The sequence below is a fragment of the Myotis brandtii genome, unplaced genomic scaffold, assembly GCF_000412655.1.
Source record: "Myotis brandtii unplaced genomic scaffold, ASM41265v1 scaffold74, whole genome shotgun sequence".
NCBI classification, from domain to species: Eukaryota; Metazoa; Chordata; class Mammalia; order Chiroptera; family Vespertilionidae; genus Myotis; species Myotis brandtii.
Window position 1 is genome coordinate 3,899,117 of NW_005370944.1, and position 6,255 is coordinate 3,905,371.

General features: G+C 49.0%; 1 protein-coding gene and 1 long non-coding RNA gene across 6 annotated transcripts in view; one reads left to right on the plus strand and one right to left on the minus strand.

Annotated features, from left to right (window-relative positions):
* Positions 1-3,679: 3,679 nt before the first annotated feature.
* Positions 3,680-5,928, minus strand: LOC106724158. The gene is made up of 2 exons (XR_001359908.1): positions 5,489-5,928; positions 3,680-4,469 (listed from the first exon to the last, which is right to left on the minus strand). It is a non-coding gene; the product is annotated as an uncharacterized LOC106724158 (long non-coding RNA).
* Positions 5,313-6,255, plus strand: part of PKM (pyruvate kinase, muscle) — a 29,211-nt gene continuing 28,268 nt past the window's right edge. For 2 of the 5 annotated variants that reach the window (XM_014530405.1, XM_014530404.1), the window contains exon 1: positions 5,367-5,452. The gene's annotated coding sequence lies outside the window, so the exon portion shown is untranslated. Of the gene's footprint in view, positions 5,453-6,255 lie in introns of all 5 variants that reach the window. The other 3 variants (XM_014530403.1, XM_014530402.1, XM_005882817.2) reach the window with 3 other exon arrangements.

Below are 6,255 nucleotides of genomic sequence, written 5' to 3' on the forward strand. Positions count from 1 at the left end.
CAAGGTCAGCCACTGTCTGGGGCCGCCCAGCAGGAGCTACAGAGACATCTGCAGATTCTTCTTCTTTGTATGGGGTTTGGCCCATACGTTTTACTATGGTTGCAAATATCAAAAAATTTCTATATGTGACACGGCACCAGAGTTAAGTTAGGGTTTTTCAAAATGCTGACACGCCGAGCTCAAAAGGTTCACCATAACTGTCCTAGGGGGTGCAAAGTCACCCACTGCCTGAGGCTACCCAGCAGGAGCTACAGAGAGATCTGCAGATTCCTCCTCTTTGTTTGGGGTTTGGAGGTGCCCAGATGAGGCACAGCTGTGAAGTAATGTAGGCTGCTGATGAGCCTTAGGCCTTTTGGAAGCTCTGGGTTTCTCTGACCCAGCTTCAGTTTGACAGGTTTTTAGGCGGAGAAAGGCCAGGCCATTAGTATGCAAAAGCCTCTGCCCACAGCTTGGGTGGGGTTGTAAATTGGGTGGGGCGTGGTCTCAGGGAGTCACAGGCGGTACAAACAGCAATTGTTGCCATTGGCCCTCCCCCATTAGGTCCCTGGGTCTCTATGTCCCTCAGCCCCATGCAGGAACAATGAATGCTGCAAGCACCTCTGCGAGAAAGCCGCCCTCACATTCAGGCCCGATGCAAGACAGTACAGTTTCTCTCTGTATGTGTCTGGGTCCCCAGATTCTCGCCCAGAACTGGATTTCAGAGCAGTTGGGAGCTTGTATCTCCCTCCCAGTTGAAATAGACAACAGCGTACCCAGCTGCCAGCCCCTTTCGTGCACACCTCTGTACCTCCACAGTTCCACACCTCTGCACCTCCTACCGGACTCAATGTGCTTTTCTCTTTCCTTCTAGTGGTAGAATTTCCACTCAGCCAGCCTTCCCATGGTTCTGGGTGCTATTCATTTTGTCTTTTAGTTGTAGTTTTAATGTGGTTGTACGCGGCAGCAAGTTCAGGTGTTTACCTATGCCGCCATCTTGGTTGTCCTCCAGAATGTCCCCTCTTTAACCAACACAAGGCAATCATGGTTAACAGAGCATGATTAATATTTCCCATAACTATAGCTAGTTCCCAGTATTCTATCTTTGCCCCTAACAGAAGCAAGGTGCCAAGGAAAAGGCAGACTGGTTGATTTGCAACAGGACTTCCTGGGGAAGGGGGCACTTGATCCATTGTTTACTGATACCTTTCTTGGTCAGTCCTCCAAATCTTAATTACTTTTGGGAGATGGGATCTGCTTACATTCGCATCTTAGGGAGCCTGAGTTCTGGCTACACTTGTAGGGAAAAGGGCCTCCAAGGGAGTGGTTTGGTGGACAGGTTAACCTGCCCTAAGGAGGCTTGTCCTGTGAGCCCTAGCAGTCCTGGACTAGAAAAAGATTGCTGGTGGTTACTTCAGCTGACAGGGTCATGTTGGCTGAAGCAGTATTTCTGCTTCTTCCCTCTTGCTTCTAAGTGCTGATGGGGCATTTCTTCAAGGGGGCACCAGATATATGGTTGCATTCAGAACACGTTCTTTACTGTTTCTTTCCCCTGGAATGGCCTTCCTATACCCATCTCTGTCCTGACCAACCCTCCATCTCTTCCTCCATGAAACCTCTTTCCCAGACAACCTGTTTTCCCTTTATCCTTAACTCCAAAAGGCCAATTTTCTCTTCCATCTAGGATTTTCTGGAGGGAACTCTGGAATTAAGATTTTGTGCTACCCTGGTGGGCCTGAAGAGATCTTGGGAGTCTAAAGGAAGACATTGAATAAATGTAAATGTCTACTTGGTCTGGCTCTGGAAAGGGCATATAAAGTCCAAAGTTAAAATACTTCTGCTTTAAACCTGACATTCAGGGCCTATAGGCTGCTCTGGAAATCTGTATTGTCCTGAGAGAGAAATAATATTGCTGTTTCAGGTACAGGCCAACAGGTCACATAATGGTAAAGCCTATAACTAGGGCCAAAGCTCATCTTTGGGCTCCAAGGTTGGATCTAGTATCGTTTGCTGACACACCTACCCCTACCAGTAACTCCAAATGGCCTTTGAGAGTTAAGCCATTAAACTCCAGATTATGTGGTTCTGTGGCCTAGAATCCAAACAGGTAACAGCAATCTATATCTCATTCACACCCCAGACCAGTGAATCTAGCGGCTACCCCTCCCATCCTGCTAGGTCAGGGAGCACAGTGGAAGGACTGGCTCTAGGGAGAGGGGCCTGGCCTCCAGGAGAGTCTGTTCTTCCTCAGCTGTCCAGTTTCCTGTAGTCCTGGGATTACTTGTTGCTGGGTTGATAGAAGTGAAGATTCAGGAGGATGGCCAATAGAAAAGCAAACTGAGTTATTAGATTCAGAAAGATGTCCTGGCACTAGTCACAAGAACAACCCTCCCGAACAAGCAATTCCCAAAGAAAGAGGATGCCTATTGGGCCTTGTGCTGACATCTGATCAAACCCCATCCTATGAAGCAGGAATTGTCTTCAGTTTACTTTTTAAAAAATTTTTCTTTCCTTTTTTTTAATTTAAATTCTTTATTGTTTAAAGCAGTGGTCACCAACTGGTGGTCTGCAGACCACTGGTGGTTCGTGAGGTCCAAAAGGTTAGCAACCGCTGGTTTAAAGTATTACATGAGTCTCCTTTTCCCCCCATTGACCTCTCCCTGGCCACTCCCAACCCCCAGCACATGTCCTCATCCCCTACTGTCTCTGTCCATTGTTCAATTTACTTTTAAGGAACTGGACTCTTACACATTAAATTCCAGGAATAGTCATAGGGCTAGTGAATGGAATTGTAACTAAGATATAACGATGAAACACAAGCTTTCTTCTATACTATGCTACTTTTCAGCAAAATGACAATCAACTTAAACTCGATGTGACAAATTTTCACTATGCATCTAATGTGAGCAAGGATATGCTGCATTTGTCTCTGCCAGAGTTTCATGGACAGCATTTTTATAACTATTGGATGATCAACATCTGTAACCAACAGTTTGCAACCAACTCTCTAGTTTAATAAATGTGCATTTCAATCTTGGAAATACAGTCAAACCTCAGTTCTCAAACATCTTTTATCTCGACCAAGTTGTTCACAGAAAAAATGTCTCGGTTGTTGAACCAAACTTCGGTTTTGGTTTTCGACCTGACAACCTTTTCTTGCTGATACCTCAGCATGACAGCATCTGTCTGGCAACAAGGAGAGAATGCTTTTGTTGCTGGCGAAATTTTGTTGCTAGCACAATTTTAAAATGTAAGGAGGCCATCAGTGCTAATGTTGCTAAGGGTGTGAAAGAAACAATGACCATATACAATTGAAGAGTTAGAAAAACTTACAGGTTTGGAAAAACATTTAAAAAATATATTTTTATTGATTTCGGAGAGGGAGAGGGAGAGAGAGAAATATCAAAGATGAGAGAGAATCATTGATTGGCTGCCTCCTCCAGGCCCCCAACTGGGGATTGAGCCCCCCACTCGGACATGCACCCCTGACCCAAATCGAACCTGGGGTCCTTCAGTTCCCAGTCCAACGCTCTATCCACTGAGCCAAACCAGCTAGGGCTGGAAAAACATTTTTATCCAAAAGCAGACTGACAGCATTTCGGAGGCAGTGATATATGAGCAAGCAAAGATGTTGCATGCTGAAAGACACCCCTGGAATGTGTGCTGAAAGAACTTTGTTTAAGGCTAGTAAGGGGAGGTTTGATAAATTTAAGAAAAGAAGTGTTTATTTATAGATTAAACAGTATATAAGAAAGGTTAAAACGGAATTATTTGTGAGTCTGGAAAGGATTAATTCAACTTGCATTATTTCTGATGGGGAAAAAATGATTTGGTTTTCAAACAAATCACTTCTTGAACAGCCTTCCAGAACAAGTTATGTTCAAGAACCAAGGTTCCATCATATATCTAGATTTAGAACTTTAAAATGCAACATAGTACAACATTGACCAGATCACTATCCCCCATACCTCCAGAGTTGTCCACCACTGTACTTATCTAAGGAGCCAAAGAGGGCCACTTATGCCATTCCTCTCTCTCTGAATAGGGAAGAATATGATTCTCCTGGTAGGGCATGGCCTTTTTTTCTTTCAACAACTTCATGTGCTCTCACCACTTCAATAAACAAGCATTTACGTCCTGTCTTCAACTAAGGACCCAAATAGGCTCACAGAAGAAATTAAAAGATTTTATCTCAAACAGAAATTTACTTTTGGGCTCACTTTTTCCTCCCAGCTTATCTGAGCTAAAGGAAAGCAGAATGAAGGCCTGTGATTCAGCTGCAAGCAGTGTCTGCCTGAGCAGGTCACATCCATTGGTCTAATTTTCCAGGAAAAGCAAAGAACCTAAAAGAAGAGTCTTAACGATTTTTAATGAAGCAACATTGTATCTGCTCTCAAAACTTCGCTGAATAAAGGCAAGGGTTTACATTTGTTTCCTGATACAACTTCTGTTATCACTGGTTGTTAGCCAATTACTGAGAAACTGGAAAATGCCTTGGAGAAAATGTAAGAAAAACAACAATATTGATATAAATATACAAGGTTGAAAACAGAAGTGCTGACTCCAGCAAAGATCATTGACTCTCATATTCTGACTTAGTATTTCCTGATGGTCAGTTCTGCACTAATATTAATACCTTCTATAGGATTTCTACTCTCAGGGATTTCAGCCCTACTAAAGTACTGTATTCACATGGCCCCAATTTGTGCTTCCTCACCCTAAGAACAGAAGGGCCTTGCGCTCGCGCTCCAAGTACATTGCGCCCTCCCCAGTTCTCCCTTCCCCCACTCCCGAGTCCGAGCGCCCCAAAGGAGGGCCCAACCTCCAACCAGCTCACGATCTCCGTCTCTCCCCACCTTCTGATCCCATCTCAGGCTCCCCAACCTCCTTTTCAGCTCAGTCTCCGAGGTGTGCGTTAGGATGGGCATCTGGAGGGGTGGGGCGGCGCTGAGGGAATGCTGCCGGGGACCCCTATATCTGGGTACCGCCCCAATAGGCCAGGGCATCAGGGTGGCCTGGACGGAGGGTCAGGAGAGGAGCCCTCCTCAACGTGCTAATTGGCGGCAACAGGTGGCCAAGGCGCCCGAGGGTCTGGGGGGGGAGGAGGAGGTCTGCGGGGCTCCGAGGGCGGATCCTGCCGCCTCTTCGCTTCCTCATTGGCCTCCACCGAGCGTCACCGTGAGTCAATGTACAGTGTCCTTCCGCCACAGAATATAGTCCTCCCCAAAAGGGCAACCTGCAGGCCCGTTCCGGCCTCGCGGCACTTCCTTCTGAATGACTGCTCCCCGTGAGCACGCAGAAGGGCGGGCCGGGCGAGCGGGAAGCCAGGATTGGGTCGGGGGCGGGGCGGCGGAGGGATTGCGGCGGCCCTACTGTCGGGATAACCTTGAGGCAGAGACAGCCGAGTCCGCACAGGAGTGACGCCTCCGGAGACTCGGGACCTCCCAGCTGCAGCTCCAGCCGGACCACGCCAGAGGTGAGCGGGGGCCGAGGTTGCGCCATGCATGCCCACCTGGACCCCGTCGGCCCGGCTCGTGCGGATTCCTGGCACCCATTCCACGGCGGTGTTGGATCCTGGGCATCTTGGACCTGGTGGGGCTGGGGGAGAGAAGCTGCTCGCACCCAGGGCCTGTTCTTCAAAGCCCCCAGCTCCCGTTTCTTCCAAAGTCAGATGGGTCAGCCAGCCCCTTTCCTGCCTCAATCCCTACTCTCATTCTGGCCCCATCCTCGCTACCCACTTTCCCTCCTAATCTGCTCCCCTCTCCCTTTCTCCCCTTCCCGCTCCCTTGCTCGCCTCCTCCCCTTCCCCCTTAATACGATGCCTTTCGCCTCCTCATCTTCAACCTGCCCGTTACCCCCTCATTCTGATGCTTTCCTTGTAACCTCTCCATGAAAGTCCTCTAGCTCCCCCTCCCACCCGTTCCTCCCCACTCACGTCCTCGTGCCCTCTGCACACCCACCCCTGCCCCATTCATGCTCCGCTTCTCGCCCCTCCCCTCCATTCCGGTCACGTCTGCTCCTCCGCATCCTAGTCCTCCGCGCCGCGCGGTCCTCGCCCCTCCCACTCCGTTCTGGTCACGTCCGTCTACTCCCCGCCCCCATCGCCCATCGCCCATCTCTGTCCAGTCCCTTCTCCATCACGCATCCGTCTCGGGCTCTCCTGGAGCCCCGGGCGCGTGGCCCCCGATGGGCAGGTTTGGCCGGGTGCAGCCGCTATGCAGCGGTGGCCTGGGTTATGTAACCCGTGACCTCCCCCGCCTCCGGGGAAGAAAGGGTGGA